This window comes from Lissotriton vulgaris, chromosome 3_1, assembly GCF_964263255.1.
Source record: "Lissotriton vulgaris chromosome 3_1, aLisVul1.2, whole genome shotgun sequence".
NCBI classification, from domain to species: Eukaryota; Metazoa; Chordata; class Amphibia; order Caudata; family Salamandridae; genus Lissotriton; species Lissotriton vulgaris.
In genome coordinates this window covers 4,826,588-4,844,823 of record NC_141689.1, presented here as the reverse complement: position 1 = coordinate 4,844,823, position 18,236 = coordinate 4,826,588, and the positions used below count along the sequence as shown (strand labels likewise).

Sequence of the window (18,236 nt, the reverse complement as noted above, 5' to 3'; positions counted from 1 at the left end):
TGTCCCATTGACACCATTAAAAACAGCCAAACATTCCATAAACAGCCCATTGACACCATCAATAACATCAAACAAACACTCCACAAACAGACCATTGACACCATTGATAACAGCAAAACACTCGACAAACAGCCCATTGACACCATAACTACAGCCAAACACTCCACAAACAGTCCATTGACACCATTAATAACAACCAAACATTCAACAAACAACCCATTGACACCATTAACAGCCAAACACACCACAAACAGCCCATTGACACCAATAACTACAGCCAAAGTCTCCACAAACAGCCCATCAACACCATTAATAGCCAAACACTCCACAAACAGCGCCTCAATGACACACCAATAATAACTACAGACAAACCCTGCACAATCAGTGCCCCACTGACCCAAATATTAACTACATTCAAACACTACACAATCAGCCCATTGACATCAATATTAACTACATTATAACCCTGCACAAACAGCACATTAACACCATTAACAACAACCAAACACTCCACAAACAGCCCCTTGACACCATTAACAGCCAAAAACCCCACAAACAGCCCATTGACACCATTAACAGCCAAACACTCCACAAACAGCCCATTGACACCTTTAATAGCAACAAACACTCCACAAACAGCCCATTGACACCATTACTAACAACCAAACACTCCACAAACAGCCCATTGACACCATTTACAGGCAAACACTCCACAAACAGCCCATTGACACCATTAACAGCCAAAAACTCCACAAACAGCCCATTGACACTATTAATAGCAACAAACACTCCACGAACAGTCCATTGACACCAATAATAACTACATTCCAACACTGCACAAACAGCCCATTGACACCATTACTAAGAACAAACACTCCACAAACAGACCATTGACACCATTAATAACAATAACCAAACGCTCCACAAACAGTTCATTGACACCATAACAACCAAACACTCCGCAAACAGCCCATCGACACCATTAATAGCAACAACCAAACACTCCACAAACAGCCCATTGACCCCATCAATATCAAACAAACACTCCACAAACTGCCCATTGACACCATTGAGAACAGCAAAACACTCCACAAACAGCCCATTGACACCATTAACAGCCAAACATTCCACAAACAGCGCCCCAATGACACACTAGTAACTACAGCCAAACACTGCACAATTAGTGCCCCACTGTCACCAATAATAACTACAGGCAAACACTGCACAATCAGTGCCCCACTGACACCAATAATAACTACATTCAAACACTGCACAACCAGACCATAGACACCAATAATAACTACATTACAACACTGCACAAACAGCCCATTGACACCATTAACAGCTAAAAACTCCACAAACAGCCCAAAGACACCATTAATAGCAACAACCAAACCCTCCACAAAAAAGCCCATTGACACCATTGATAACAGCCAAACAATCCACAAACAGCCCAGCAACACCATTAACTACAGCCAAACACTCCACAAACAGCCCATTGACACCATTAACTACAGCCAAACACTCCACAACAGCCCATTGACACCAACAACCAAACACTCAACAAACAGCCCATCAACACCATTAACAGCCAAACACTCCACAAACAGCGCCTCAATGACACACCAATAACTACAGCCAAACACTGCACAATCAGTGCCCCACTGACACCAATAATAACTACATTCAAACACTCCACAAACAACCCATTGACACAATTAATAACAACAACCAAACACTCCACAAACAGCCCATTGACACTATTAGCAACAGCCTAACACATCACAATCAGTGTCCATTGATACCATTAAAACAGCCAAACACTCCACGAACAGCCCATTGACACCATCAATAACATCAAACAAACACTCCACAAACAGCCCATTGACACCATTGATAACAGCAAAACACTCCACAAACAGCCCATTGACACCATTAACAACAACCAAACACTCCACAAACAGCCCATCAACACAATTAACAGCCAAACACTCCACAAACAGCGCCTCAATGACACACCGATAATAACTACAGCCAAACACTGCACAATGTAAATGTATTTGAGCTTATATAGCGCACAGCTACCCGCAGTGGGTTTCCCGGCGCTTGCTTAGGGAACCCGTCCTGGTATTCCCCTGCGAGATAACCCATTTCTGGGCATCCCCAAGGTGAAAGCCAGGCATCCGAGGGGCCCTTGTGGAGATTAAGCAAGCTGTTGCCCAGAGTTACAGAGTGGGACTCCATGAATGGAATAGGCACCGAGGCGAGAATTGTCCGGTCCGGGGAATTTTGAGCCCAAGACCCGCCGAGGCGGGGAATTGAACCCTGGTCCGGGCCAGACCTCTGCATCAGGGTCTGCCGCTCCAACCACTTGAGCCACACTTCTCCACTGCCCCACTGACACAAATAATAACTACATTCAAACACTACACAACCAGCCCATTGACATCAATAACTACATTATAACACTGCACAAACAGCACATTAACACCATTAACAACAAGCAAACACTCCACATCCTACTAACACCAATATTAACAGCCAACACTGCACAAACAGCCCATTGACACCATTAACAGCACCAAAGACTCCACAAACAGTCCATTGACACCATTTACAGCCAAACACTCCACACACAGCCCATTGACACCATTAACAGCCAAAAATTCCACAAACAGCCCATTGACACTATTAATAGCAACAAACACTCCACAAACAGTCCATTGACACCAATAATAACTACATTCCAACACTGCACAAACAGCCCATTGACACCATTACTAAGAAAAAACACTCCACAAACAGACCATTGACACCATTAATAACAATAACCAAACGCTCCACAAACAGTTCATTGACACCATTAATAACAACCAAACACTCCGCAAACAGCCCATTGACACTATTCATAGCAACAAACACTCCACAAACAGTTCATTGACACCAATAATAACTACATTCCAACACTGTACAAATAGCCCATTGACACCATTACTAAGAACAAACACTCCACAAACAGCCCATTGACACCATTAACAACCAAACACTCCACAAACAGCCCATTGACACCATTAACAACAGAACACTCCACAAACAGCCCATTGACACCCTTAATAACAACCAAGCAGTCCATTAACAGCCACACTCCACAAACAGCCCATAGACACCATTAATAGCAACAACCAAACACTCCACAAAAAGCCCATTCACATCATTGATAAAAGCCAAACACTCCACAAACAACCCATTAACACCATTAACTACAGCCAAACACTGCACAAACAGCCCATTGACACCATTAACAACAGCCAAACACTCCACAAACAGCCCAACGACACCATTAACTACAGCCAAACACTCCACAAACAGCCCAGCGACACAATTAACTACAGCCAAACACTCCACAAACAGCCCATTGACACCATTAACTACAGCCAAACACTCCACAAACCGCCGATTGACACCATTAACAACAGCCAAACCCTCCACAAACAGATCATTGACACCATTAACAACCAAACACTCCACAAACAGCCCATTGACACCATTAACAACAGCCAAACACTCCACAAACAGCCCATTGACACCATTAGCTGCCAAACACTCCACAAACAGCGCCCCAATGACACACTAATAACTACAGCCAAACACTGCAAAATCAGTGCCCCACTGACACCAATACTAACTACATTCAAACACTGCACAATCAGCCCATTGACACCAATAATAACTACATTCAAACCTTGCACAATCAGCCCGTTGACACCATTAAGAACTACAGCCAAAGATTGCAAAATCAGCCCATTGATACCATAACCACAGCCAAACACTCCCCAAACAGCGCCCGCACCATTGATAACAGCCAAACACTGCACAAACAGCCCATTGACACCAATAATAACTACATTCAAACACTCCACAAACAGCCCATTGACACCATTCACAGCCAATAACTCTACAAACAGCCCATTGACACCATTAACAGCCAAAAACTCCACAAACAGCCCATTGACACCATTACCAGCCAAACAATCCACAAACAGCGCCCCAATGACACACTAATAACTACAGCCAAACACTGCACAATCAGTGCCCCACTGACACCAATAATAACTACATTCAAACACTGCACAATCAGTCCATTTACACCAATAATAACTACATTCAAACACTGCACAATCAGCCCATTGCCACCAATAACTACATTCAAACATTGCAAAATCAGCCCATTTACACCAATAATAACTACATCAAAACACTGCACAAACAGCCCATTGACACAACAACCAAACACTCCACAAACAGCCCATCAACACCATTAACAGCCAAACACTCCACAAACAGCGCCTCAATGACACACTAATAACTACAGCCAAACACTCCCCAATCAGTGCCCCACTGACACCAACAATAACTACAGCCGCTGAGACTGCAGAAACTGCCCCTTCTGAACCCAATCAACCACCTCGGTCCTAACTGCAAACTTTCAGCCCTTTCAGCTCAATCCCCATACCCGTCTAAAAGGAAAATAAATATGTGAACCATAAAATACCAGTTATATTTCCCACCTTTAGTAAATAATAAACAATACATCAAGAAAGCAAGTTAGAATTCATGAAATAAAGAAATCATAAACTCAAAATGTCTATCTTTCAATCCTCATTCAAGAATTAGGCAAAGTGCCTCTTCCAACCCACACTAATCCTAACACAGGACATCTTGGGAATATAGGAATGAATATTTTATCTTGTCCATTAGAACTCTTCCCAACACAGGGTGTCTTGTGCATAATAAAACGGGTATCTCTCAACTCTCACTCGAACAGTGAGCACAGGATGTGTTTGAATCCTCGCTCATCCCAAACTACAAGACCTCGCACAGTTAGGGAGTGAAACTGGACCCTGGATTGCAGGATTGTATCAACCAATGAGACAAGGAGCCATAGCAGCTTCAAAGCCTTACAGGAGGCGTCACAAGACGAAGCTGGCAAGACGACTGATGGTATAAAATCCTCACACCTCTTGCAGCGGAGAAAGGGATGGCACTGGACACGTCTACCAAGGTTTCCTATATGATGGTTTGTTTGAGCTATCCGAGACAATCTAGGTTTGACTCACTGGCCCCGTTAGCAGTGCCCTGAACTGAGGTCCGCCCACTTCATTTGGGTGAGTCGATAGAACATGGCCCTGGATGCTTCCATATCTGATAGAACGATGCAGTCACTATATGCATCATAGGGGCTTGAGACTGCCAGGGCGACGGGCCACTTTGGAGGGTGGGCCTCGCGTCTGTCTGACGCTACGAGGGAGGCCTTGAGCTTTAAGGTGGTGAACATATAGGCAGACTTACACTAATGCTTTCAGTCAATTGTTCTAGATGGGTCAGAGCCCCAGAGCCCCTCTGCATACAGTGATACCTGCAGACTGCCCTCTTACGCCTGCTCAGAGCCCCAGAGCCCCTCTGCATACAGTGATACCTGCAGACTGCCCTCTCTCGCCTGCTCAGAGCCCCTCTGCATACAGTGATACCTGCAGACTGCCCTCTCTCGCCTGCTCAGAGCCCCTCTGCATACAGTGATACCTGCAGACTGCCCTCTCTCGCCTGCTCAGAGCCCCTCTGCATACAGTGATACCTGCAGACTGCCCTCTCTCGCCTGCTCAGAGCCCCTCTGCATACAGCGATACCTGCAGACTGCCCTCTCTCGCCTGCTCAGAGCCCCTCTACATACAGCGATACCTGCAGACTGCCCTCTCTCGCCTGTTCAGACCCACTCTGCATACAGTGATACCTGCAGACTGCCCTCTTCCGCCTGCTCAGAGCCCCAGAGTCCCTCTGCATACAGTGATACCTGTAGACAGCCCTCTCTCGCCTGCTCAGAGCCCCTCTGCATACAGCGATACCTGCAGACTGCCCTCTTCCGCCTGCTCAGAGCCCCAGAGTCCCTCTGCATACAGTGATACCTGCAGACAGCCCTCTCTCGCCTGCTCAGAGCCCCTCTGCATATAGCGATACCTGCAGACTGCCCTCTCTCGCCTGCTCAGAGCCCCTCTACATACAGCGATACCTGCAGACTGCCCTCTCTCGCCTGCTCAGAGCCCCTCTGCATACAGTGATGCCTGCAGACTGCCTTCTTCCGCCCGCTCAGAGCCCCAGAGCCCCTCTGCATACAGTGATACCTGCAGACTGCCCTCTCTCGCCTGCTCAGAGCCCCTCTGCATACAGTGATACCTGCAAACTGCCCTCTCCCGCCTGCTCAAAGCCCATCCTGCACCCACAGTGATACCTGCAGACTGCCCTCTCCCGCCTGCTCAGAGCTCCAGAGCCCCTCTGCAAACAGTGATGCCTGCAGACTGCCCTCTTACGCCTGCTCAGAGCCCCAGAGCCCCTCTGCATACAGTGATACCTGCAGACTGCCCTCTCTCGCCTGCTCAGAGCCCCTCTGCATACAGTGATGCCTGCAGACTGCCCTCTTCCGCCTGCTCAGAGCCCCAGAGCCCCTCTGCATACAGTGATACCTGCAGACTGCCCTCTCTCGCCTGCTCAGAGCCCCTCTGCATACAGCGATACCTGCAGACTGCCCTCTCTCGCCTGCTCAGAGCCCCTCTACATACAGCGATACCTGCAGACTGCCCTCTCTCGCCTGCTCAGAGCCTCTCTGCATACAGTGATACCTGCAGACTGCCCTCTCTCGCCTGCTCAGAGCCCCTCTGCATACAGCGATACCTGCAGACTGCCCTCTCTCGCCTGCTCAGAGCCCCTCTACATACAGCGATACCTGCAGACTGCCCTCTCTCGCCTGCTCAGAGCCTCTCTGCATACAGTGATACCTGCAGACTGCCCTCTCTCGCCTGCTCAGAGCCCCTCTGCATACAGCGATACCTGAAGAATGCCCTCTTTCACCTGCTCAGATCCCCACCTGCACCAACAGTGATACCTGCAGGCTCTTCTCGTTCCTACAGCCATGCTCACCTGTGCAGTAATGCTGGCTGTCCACTGGCCTGAGACAATGGAGGGAGGGCACTCTCTTCCAACAGCGGATCCCCCAGCAGCACGCCTGCTCAACTCCACACTTCCCAGAGCCGCCAGTATCGGAGCACTGTCAGTACTTTGACATCGTGTCACCTGGGAGAAGCTCAACTCCGCTCGACTCCTCATACCTCCGCAGCCGGCATGATCCCTCCGCCTCAGGAGCCTCTGTTATGCTGACGGGGGTCCCTTCTTTAGCGTCCACCTGTGAAAACCAAAGCATGATTCAGATTCACTGCACTTTAGGGATGGTACATTGGTGTTAGCACTGGGGGTCCCTAGTTGGAAGAGGTAGGCACCTTGTCCAAGTAGGGACTCTTTCTTCTAGTCAAGATGAGTAAAGTACACACCTAAGTTTGCCTGTGCTCACCCTCTGGTAGCTTCACACAGAGCAGTCAGGCTAAACTACAGAGGGAATGTGTAAAGCATTTGTATATAACACAAAGTAACACAGTGAAAATACCACAAATGGACACCACAACAGTTTAGAAAAATAAAATATATTTATCAAAACCAAACAAGACTAAAATCGACAAAAAAACAACATACAGATATCAAAACATGATTTCTGGAAGGTAAACACAGTTATGTTCATAGGAAATTATAGATGAATCAGTCTTAGCACAAAGTTCATGGGATGTGTCAAAACCACAAGCAAAAACAGCTCCAGGGGAGGCGATGCCTTGGTCCCTTGCTCCAGGGGAGGCGATGCCTCGGTCCCTTGCTCCAGGGGAGGCGATGCCTCGGTCCCTTGCTCCAGGGGAGGCGATGCCTCGGTCCCTTGCTCCAGGGGAGGCGATGCCTCGGTCCCTTGCTCCAGGGGAGGCGATGCCTCGGTCCCTTGCTCCAGGGGAGGCGATGCCTCGGTCCCTTGCTCCAGGGGAGGCGATGCCTCGGTCCCTTGCTCCAGGGGAGGCGATGCCTCGGTCCCTTGCTCCAGGGGAGGCGATGCCTCGGTCCCTTGCTCTAGGGGAGGCGATGCCTCGGTCTCTTGCTCCAGGGGAGGCGATGTCTCGGTACCTTGCTCCAGGGGAGGCGATGCCTCGGTCCCTTGCTCCAGGGGAGGCGATGCCTCGGTCCCTTGCTCCAGGGGAGGCGATGCCTCGGTCCCTTGCTCCGGGGAGGCGATGCCTCGGTCCCTTGCTCCAGGGGAGGTAATGCCTCGGTCCCTTGCACCAGGGGAGGCGATGCGTCGGTCCCTTGCTACAGGGGAGGCGATGCGTCGGTCACTTGCTACAGGGGAGGCGATGCGTCGGTCACTTGCTACAGGGGAGGCGATGCGTCGGTCACTTGCTACAGGGGAGGCGATGCGTCGGTCACTTGCTACAGGGGAGGCGATGCGTCGGTCACTTGCTACAGGGGAGGCGATGCGTCGGTCACTTGCTACAGGGGAGGTGATGCCTCAGTTCCTTGCTCCAGGAGGTGATGCGTCAGTTCCTTGCTCCAGGGGAGGTGATCTGTCGGTTCCTTATGCTTTGGGAAGGCGAAGCATCGGTTCCTTGCTCCAGGGGAGGTGATGCGTCGGTTCCTTGCTCCAGGGATGTGATGCATTGGTTCTTTCCTCCAGGGGAGGGGATGCGTCAGTTTCCTGCTCCAGGGGTGGTGATGCATCGGTTCCTTATGCTTTGGGAAGGTGATGCGTCGGTTCCTTGCTCCAGGGGAGGTGATGCATCAGTTCCTTGCTCCAGGGGAGGTGATGCATCAGTTCCTTGCTCCAGGGGAGGTGATGCATTGGTTCCTTATGCTATGGGAAGGTGATGCGTCAGTTCCTTGCTCCAGGGGAGATGATACGTCTGTTCCTTGCTCCAGGGAGGTGTTGCGTCAGTTCTTACTGCCAAGCAGGGGAGGTGACAAGTCAGTTTCTTAGTGTGCAGGGAGGTGAAGCGTCACTTTCTTACTGCAGCCCCAGCATTGATGTGGCGTACAAATGTGATACGTGGAATCTGGATGCGCTGGAGGTGGATGCGGTGGTGGTCACACAAGAACTTCTCGATTTCTTCAGCTGCAGTTCCACGATGTGTCGATTCTTTTAATCGCAGCAGGGCCTGCGTTGCAGTCGGTGCGGTGATCTCAGACTTCAGAGATTGGTGCACGGGACTCGGCATGCATTGGTTCTTCGGGCCGCCGGCAGGTGATCCGTCGATTTCTTTGGCCGCATGAGACAGTGCGTCAAAACGTTCTCCCGCACAGCTGTGCTGCGTTGAACTAAACTGCTGCTAACAGACAGAATTATTGATTTTAAGGCTCTCATAGCAGGTCAGAACTCCCAGCAGTGGAGTTCAAGGAAGCGGTCGGTGAAGGCTTTGTGTCCCTGCGACTTCAGAATAGGAGGCAAGCACACACAAGCCCTTAGAGATCCTTCTCAAGCAGGTTTCACAACAAAGTCCAGTCTTTGTCCTCTCCTTGGCAGAAGCAGCAACTGCAGGCCAACCCAGCAAAGCAACACACAGCTAAGGGGCAGTACACCTCAAAGCTCTTCTTCCTTGGCAGAGGTCCCTCTTGATTCCAGAAGTGATCTAAAGTTATGGGATTTTAGGTCCATTACTTATACCCCATTTTATCTTTTTAGGTCGAGGACTCGGAGCTCCGAAGATTTATTGTTTTTTAGTAAGCCCCGTCTTTTTCGGATTCAGGGGCGTTTTTTTAAGCTTCTTTCTTGTTTTCTTTCTCTCCTCTTCCCATTGGCTGGAATTTTAACTTCCAGCCAATGGGAAGAGGAGCGAAAGAAAACCACGCCCCGAATGTGAAAATGAACGTGCTTTCTCTGAGGTATTCCTGCTAATGCCTCGGAGAAACCTGGTGGTGTTTCCTGAGCTGCTCGGCTCCCCCCCTTTCCGTTCTGCTGAGGTAGGGTCGCATTTTTCATTTAATTAAGACTGCGCAGCTCTCCTCCATCCCGCACTCGCCTCCCCCCGTTCCCTCTGTCGTAGCTCTCCTCCATCCCGCTCTGGACTCGCACACCCCCCCTTCCCTCTGCCACTCCCCGGGCCCCCACCCCTCCCTCCATCTCCAGCAGCCATGCTGCCTCTGCATTTTTTTCTTTTCAAAGTATTCGGGTTAGAACCGAGAAATCCCAGTGCCAGTCAGTGCGTTCTGCTCATCGACCTTGCCCCCTCTCAGTATTGTGCCTGCAGCCATCTGTACACACACTGGGACCTGCACCCGCAGACTTGCATCGATTCGTGTCCGCAGCCTGCGTGGCTGCCTCCTGGTCTGGGCCTGGCTATTAGAGGGAGTACAAACACCGTTCCTATCCAGCCCCGGCAGCTTTGTCTGCTGCTCGAGGGTTCTGAATGAGGCCCCTCTGCGGTACTGTAGGGTGGATGCTGGAGTCACTCGCGGGTAAAGTTTTGCCCAAATGATCAGAGGGCGGAGGCTAGTGGGCAATGGGCGTTATTTTTTTTCAATGTCGAAACCTCTCACGGGCTTTGAACGTGCACTACTAACGTTCATCTCCTGCAGTCAGTGAGCAGAGGGAAACGGGACCCAAATGCAGGAAGTAGAGGTTGGAGCTGCTGGAGTGGAGCTCAATCCTTTATCGTTTGAAGACAAGAGCGCCGGGAGGGCATTAGGCGCAGTTAGTCCGAAGGCACAACTTTAAAGAGTAACACGGTGAAAGGACACCCGTGACTGGACGTTGTCGTGCCCTATTTGTACAGCCATGACTGGAAAAGGCGTGCGGGACGTGGAGCGTACCACCCTATTACAGAAGGAAGAAAATCGGACGTGTGCCGACTGCAGAGCTAAAGGTATGTGTAAGCTGCACAACTTGTCCAGCCTTGGACATTTTGACCGTAGTTTAGAGTTCCCTCCGGCTTCCCGTTCGAAACAGAGAACCGATGCTCCCTTAGGATATCTCTTAACCCAGATCACAATTACCGGAGTAACCGCCACTGCCACAACCACCCTCCCTCCGCCCCAATCACCTTCCTCTTCAGCAATCGCTTCCATAGCCTCCTGTTATCTGTCCACACCAAGAGCCCAAAAGAATTTGTAAAAAAAAGTGCTCCACATCTGGCACGGAGACCTCAGCGTCACCCCGCCCTCCTCAAAGGTCTTCAACAGTTCCTAGTGGAAAATCACAACTAAACAGACTCAAAAGCAGATAGCTTTCTCATCAGCACTGACTGAATCCTCATGGCACCATTTATCTACAGAGATAGGCTACACTAAGGTGCTAGCGGCACCTACATTCATTTGCCTTCCCAACCTGAAGCACAAGACCCCGTTAGCAACAGCAGTGCCCCGTGCCCAGTGCTTGCTCCCCTGCCTGTACTTGCTCCCCTGGCTGTGCTTGCTCCCCTGCCCCTTGCTGTGCTTGCTCCCCTGCCCCCTGGCTGTGCTTGCTCCCCTGCCCCCTGGCTGTGCTTGCTCCCCTGCCCCCTGGCTGTGCTTGCTCCCCTGCCCCCTGGCTGTGCTTGCTCCCCTGCCCCCTGGCTGTGCTTGCGCCCCTGCCCCCTGGCTGTGCTTGCGCCCCTGCCCCCTGGCTGTGCTTGCGCCCCTGCCCCCTGGCTGTGCTTGCGCCCCTGGCTGTGCTTGCGCCCCTGCCCCCTGGCTGTGCTTGCGCCCCTGCCCCCTGGCTGTGCTTGCGCCCCTGCCCCCCTGGCTGTGCTTGCGCCCCTGCCCCCCTGGCTGTGCTTGCGCCCCTGCCCCCCTGGCTGTGCTTGCTCCCCTGCCCCCCTGGCTGTGTTTGCTCCCGTGCTCCCTTGGCTGTGCTTGCACCCCTGGCTGTGCTTGCTCCCCTGGCTGTGCTTGCTCCCCTTCCACCTGGCTGTGCTTGCTCCCCTGCCCCCTGGTTGTGCTTGCTCCCCTGCCTGTGCTTGCTCCCCTGCCTGTGCTTGCTCCTGTTGGACCTGGCCTCGTGGCGTGGTTCCCCCCCGATCCTCAGCACCCCGTTAGCTTGACCCGGCGCCCAGAAACCCCTGGTCGTCCTGTCCATGTCCACCCAAACGCCGACGACCAGCCCCAGCATACCCCCGTACTCCTCCCCGGCCCAGCGCCAGACACTGCAAGGCCCCATAGGCCACCGGCAGCCATTTTCCCTTCCCGAGGTCCCTGGGTCCCTGACTCCCTGGGCCTAGCATGACCCCAGCCCAGCGACACTTAGGCTCCAGACGCGCCAGCCCCAGCTGGGAGGGTGAGGGCTCCCCGAGTGAGATAAGACAGGGAGTTTCGATTGCACCTCCGGCTTCCCCTGAGAGACTGGTTTCTGTCACACCTCTGGCCCTTCCATGGGAGCCGGTTTCGATCGCACCTCTGGCCTCCCCGAGGGCTGGCTCCAGACCCTGCTGGGCGTCTGGGAATTCCCGGACGCATCCTCAAAGAGATCAAAGGGCCTACCGCCGGACCTCACCAACGACCAGCCCCCGAGGCCTAAGACCTCCGCCTGCGAGGTTCCTGGACATCAAAGGGCCACTGGGCTATATCAAGGCCCGCCCAAGAACTAGCGGGCAGTTGTATCCTGGACAAGAGAGCCCTGCTGATCTGATCGTGGCTTACCCTTGGGGAAAACTGAACTTTGGAATTCTTCGAGCCCTCCTGACGCTGTCGCGGCTCTTCCTCGTAACTACGGAACCGGAACATCGGAGCCCTGCTGACCTCGTCGCGGCTCGATCTTGAACCTTAAAGGTCTTCATCGAACCTCCTGAGCCCTGCTGACGTGGTCGCGGCTCCTCAAGAACTATCCTCCGGATCGAGCCGTGCTGACTTCGACGCGGCTCGAGGAGTACCCTGGTCTGGCTGGACCATCGACGCTCCCAACACGAACTGAGTCGCCTTGAAGTGAGTAGGACAACCAGTACAACTGTCATCTCCCGTATCCCTCCGGCTCGAGGATTGAGAGCTGTGAGCAGGGTACGCTTCGTACTGGCCAAAAGACTAAGACTGTCCCGCTTCCCTTTTACCCGAATCTCTCAGACTTTACGATCCCTCGATCGCTTGTAAATAAGAGTGCTGATTCCTTTTTCTGTTCATAAAGAACTTGTTACTGAAAACCTACGGTGTGGTATCCGTTCGCAAGTGTGGTGTGATCTCAGTGTCTACGATTCATTACTCGAAGTTCTCCCTAGTGAGGACCTCTCGTCAAGGCTCAGCATTATTGGCAGGAGAGGTGGGTCACGGAGTAGTCGGGTGGACATAGCCTGGCCTCTGATAACGCCCCTTCTAACATTGGTGGCAAGCGACTGGATAAGAGCCTACGTCTAGGAATCGTACAGTAAAACTACTGACACACCACCTGAACAAAGAACAACCATGAGTATCACCGGAACAAGCGAAAGGACCACATTCCAAAAGGACCTTCTGGAAGAATATACCCACAGAGAACTGAAACAATTCTGCAAAGACTTCCACATCGCTACCACTGGGTTAAGCACCAAAGACGACTACCAGAAAGCCCTGGCGGCCTGGGTAGGCGCCAGGGCCCACATCCCCACGACAGAAGGAAATGGCATGCAGGGAGCGACACTGATCGAAACCTACGGCCAAGAAGAGGAGGGTGCCGACTCCCGGACATGGAATACCAGCGCGGAGAAGGTTCTGTCGATAGAGGAAATGACAGACCGAGAACGCAACCGAAACCACGAGCTAGAACTGGCACGCCTTAAAATAGAAGGAGAACTCAAGTTGGCTGAAAAGAAACTGGCCGTAGAACAATTACTGCTGCAAGGAGAACTGGAAGAGAAGAAGCTCCAGAGGGAGCATGAAGGAAAGAAACTCCAGCTTGAACATGAGCGTAGTTTAAAGGAACTAGAACTCAAGGCTAGAAACGAAGAGGCCCGACACCCAGGGAGCAGAGAAGACCCGTCCCCCGGCAGAAGCTAAAGTGCATATACCAAAGGATGTCGTGAAGGAATATTACAAGGGGGACGACATTCAGCAATGGTTCAAGGCGTATGAGGTCGCCATGACCTCCCATCGAGTGCCTGAAAAGGATTGGGGGGGCGGAGTAAGGGAGTCGCTTCCTCAGTGAGGGGAGAGACACCATGCTGGACCTACCCACCACCGTCATGAACTCCTACCCCTATATGAAGGACGCCCTACTATCTCGATATGGGCTCCCCCCCTGAGATGTACCGGCAACGATTCAGAGACTGCAAGAAGATCCCCGGCACCACTTGGGTGGAATACGTCAATTTCTACAGCCGGGCCTTGGAAGGGTGGATCAAGGGCAGCAAGGTGAGCACCTTTGAAGGATTCATTGATCTCATCGCCTACGAACACCTGTCCAACAACTGCTTTGTGGAATTAAGACAGCACCTTCTGGACAGCAAGTTGGCCGACCCCCGGAAGCTGGCTGTCGAGGCCGATCGATGGGTGAGCACCAGAGTCCCACGGGGTTCCGTGGGGGATTATGGCCGGAACGAGCAAGGATCTCCCCGCCAGAGGGGCGGTGGGGTCAGGGTAGACAGGCCTCCACGAAGCCCCCCTAGAAACCAGTCCGGGACCTCCCCTCCTGCCACGAGGGCAGGGTTCCCCCCAGCTAGACAGGGACCCAGAATAAGCACAGCCTGCAACCGTTGTCAACAAACAGGGCATTATGCCAGTGACCCCAACTGCCCCAAGCTCAGAAAAAACGCTGCTGCGAGTCCCCCCGCGCGCCAGCTAGCCACAGTGGCCCTGAAAGAAGAAGAGATAGAGGACACAGAGGGGTGGGAACCAGCAGCCATGACCTTAGTCTCCCTGGGGGATAGAGAGATGGTGTCCGGAGCTCTCCTGCCCGATAACACTGAAAAATACCAACAGCAGGTGGCCGCCAACGGGCACCACATAGGGGCCCTCCGAGACACAGGGGCCAGCATTACTGCAGTAAGGAGGCACCTAGTTACCGAAGACCAAATCATACCCCACGCCTCCTGCAGGGTGATCTCAGCTGACAACTCCGTCCGCATCTGCCGAATAGCTCAGGTCCCATTCGAGTGGGAGGGCGTCTCCGGGGAATTACAAGTAGCAGTCCACACCAACATGCCCGTGGACTGTCTACTAGGTAACGACCTGGAGAGCTCCCCGTGGAAGCAGGTGGAGCGGAGAACTCACCTGGAGATGGTGGGCCTGCCCGAGTAGGCCTGCGTGAACACACCATCCATGACTGCCCGAGTGTCTGCCCCCGAGGGGGTGGAACCCGAGAACCCTCGCCCTGTCCCCGCCGAGCCGGAGGGCAGCGGGCGAACCGAAGGCTTCGATCTTTTCCCCGGCGAGGGCAGTGACCCCGACCCAGGTTCCCTGGGCCCTGCCGATGAATCAACCCCGAACACGGACGACCTCCCCGAGCTAGCCCAGTGGCGCCAGGAGGGTGGGCCTTCTCGAGAGGAGTTCTGCCTGGAACAGACCTCCTGTCCCTCTCTAGTGGGGCCGCGCCCAGGCCGCCAGTGACCAGTCCGGCTCCCACCACGTATATTGGGAAAACGGCCTATTGTATAGTGAGCAAAAGTCCGCCGAACTAGGGTCGGCCCGGGTGCTGGTGGTACCCCTACGTTTCCGCGGCTTCCTCCTGAACCTGGCCCATGATGTACCCTTGGCGGGACACTTGGGACAAGACAAAACCTACCACCGTCTGGTCACACATTTCTACTGGCCCCACATGCGCTCCGATGTGGAGGCCCACTGCAAGTCCTGGCCCACATGTCAGGCCAGAGGAAAGAGCGGCGGGAGGCGCAAGGCTCCCTTCCAACCCTTCCCCGTGGTCAGTACCCCCTTTGAACAGGTGAGAATAGATATTGTGGGGCCCCTTGACCCCCGGACCTCCTTAGGCCACCGGTTCATCCTTGTCCTGATAGACCATGCCACCCGATATCCCGAGGCCATTCCCCTCCGCACGGTGACGGCCACCGTAGTGGGGCTGGCCCTCATGGGGATCTTCTCCCGGGTGGGATTCCAGCGAGAAGCAGTGAGCGACCGAGGGACGAACTTCATCTCCAAGTACATGAAGTCCCTCTGGCAACAGTGTGGTGTGACGTACAAGTTCACCACCCCATACCATCCCCAAGGTAACGGCCTGGTTGAGCGGTTCAACCGTACCCTCAAGGGAATGAGTATGGGTCTCGAGGAGCCCCTGAGGCGCAAGTGGGACGTCCTCCTTCCCTGCCTCCTGTTCGCTTACCGAGAAGTTCCCCAGAAGTCCTTGGGGTTTAGCCCTTTCGAGCTACTATATGGGCACCCCGTCCGGGGGCCCCTCGGCCTGGTCAAGGAAGGATGGAAGACGGCGTCTCTGGACCCCCCTCCAGATGTGTTTCGATACATTCTGGCCCTCCGAAACCAGACTCGGAAGTTCCGAGAGCTGGCCGAGGCAAACCTTGAGGCCAGTCAAGAAGAGATGAAAAGGTGGTATGACCAGAATGCCACTCTGGTCGAGTTTCAGCCCGGGCAACAGGTCTGGGTGATGGCCCCTGTGGAACCTTGTGCCCTGCAGGACAAGTGGACAGGGCCCTTCAAGGTGGTAGAACGAAAGAGCCAGGTTACCTACCTCATCAATGTGCAGTCCCCCAGGAACCCCTTGCGGGTCCCTTCATGTGAACCGCCTTAAACTCCAATTCGTGCGGTCCGAATTGAGTTTGCTCCTCGCCACCGACGACGTAGCGGAAAAGGACACGGAGCCTCTCCCTGATCGCCTGTGTGCAAAAGAAAAAGATGGCTCCGTAGAGGGAGTGAATCTCTCCCCCTCTGTCACCCCGAGCAGCGCGAGGACTGTCGCCAGCTACTGGGACAGTTCTCTGACCTTTTCTCTCTCCCCCGGCGTCACCAGTTGGTGCGTCCACGATGAGGACACCGGGGACAGCCCTCCGGTACGGCACAGAGCCTACAGTGTCCCCGACCGAGTCCGAGCCTGCATCAAGGCAGAAGTCTCTAAGATGCTAGCCATACGGGTGGTTGAAGCCTCCGACAGCCCATGGGCCAGCCCTGTGATTCTGGTTCCGAAGGCCGCCGCCCCCGGCGCTGTTCCCGAGCTGAGGTTCTGTGTGGACTACCGCGGGCTCAACGCAGTCACCAGAACCGACGCCCACCCCATTCCCCGAGCAGACGAGCTCATTGACCGCCTAGGGTCTGCTTGCTATCTCAGCACCTTCGACTTGACCAGCGGATACTGGCAGATCGCCCTGACAGAGGGAGCCAGAGGGAGATCCGCCTTCTCCACCCCGGATGGTCATTACCATTTCCGGGTGATGCCCTTCGGAATGAAAAACGCCCCCGCCACCTTCCGGAGGCTGGTTAACCAGGTACTGGCTGGGTTGGATGTTATCAGTGCCGCGTATCTGGACGATATCGCGGTATTCAACCCCCAACTGGAACGAATATCTCCTCCACCTCCGGGAGGTATTGGTAGCCCTGCAGAGGGCGGGTCTCACCATCAAAGCCAGCAAATGCCAAATCGGACAAGGGTCCGTGGTCTACCTGGGGCACCAGGTCGGGAGCAGCCTCGTAGCACCCCTCCAACCCAAGATCGATGCAATCGTGGCCTGGGAGGCTCCCACCACCCAGACGGAGGTGCGGGCGTTCCTAGGGCTCAGGGGACACTACTGAAGGTTCATAAAGGGGTATGGCAGCATCGTAGTTCCCCTCACGGAGTTAACCTCCAAAAACCAGCCGAAGAAAGTTAGCTGGACCCCCGCCTGCCAAGAGGCGTTCGAAGCATTGAAACGCGCCATGTGTACCGCTCCTGTGTTACAGGCCCCCCGACTACTCCCGAGAGTTCGTGGTCCAAACGGACACGTCCGAGCATGGCATCGGAGCCGTACTGTCCCAGATGAAACTGAAGGTCCTGGATCAGCCAGTGGCCTTCATTAGCCGGAGGTTACTCCCTCGAGAGCAAAGGTGGAGCACCATCGAGCGGGAGGTCTTCGCTGTGGTTTGGGCCCTGAAGAAGCTGAGGCCCTACCTGTTCGGTACTCACTTCTGGGTCCAAACCGACCACTGACCCCTCCGGTGGCTAATGCAAATGAGAGGAGAAACCCAAATTGTTGTGATGGTCCATCTCCCTCCAGGGGATGGACTTCACTGTTGAGCACCAGCCTGGTGTTGACCACGCCAACGCAGACGGCCTGTCCCGATTCTTCCGCCTCAGTGAAGCGAACCCCCAAGGGGATGGGTAGTTCTTTCCGCCTTTCAGGTGGGGGGGGACGCGTGTTGGACCTGGCCTCGTGGCGAGGTTCCCCCCCGATCCTCAGCACCCCGTTAGCTTGACCAGGCACCCAGAAACCCCTGGTCGTCCTGTCCAT

The 18,236-nt window shown here is 53.6% G+C and overlaps 1 protein-coding gene across 8 annotated transcripts in view; it reads right to left on the bottom strand.

The window, feature by feature from the left end:
• LOC147725801 (uncharacterized) overlaps positions 1-18,236 on the bottom strand; it is a 626,472-nt gene that overhangs the window by 534,189 nt on the left and 74,047 nt on the right. For all 8 annotated transcript variants that reach the window (XM_086959971.1, XM_086959976.1, XM_086959973.1 and 5 more), the window contains exon 2: positions 6,970-7,231. The gene's annotated coding sequence lies outside the window, so the exon portion shown is untranslated. The remainder of the gene's footprint in view (positions 1-6,969; positions 7,232-18,236) is intronic.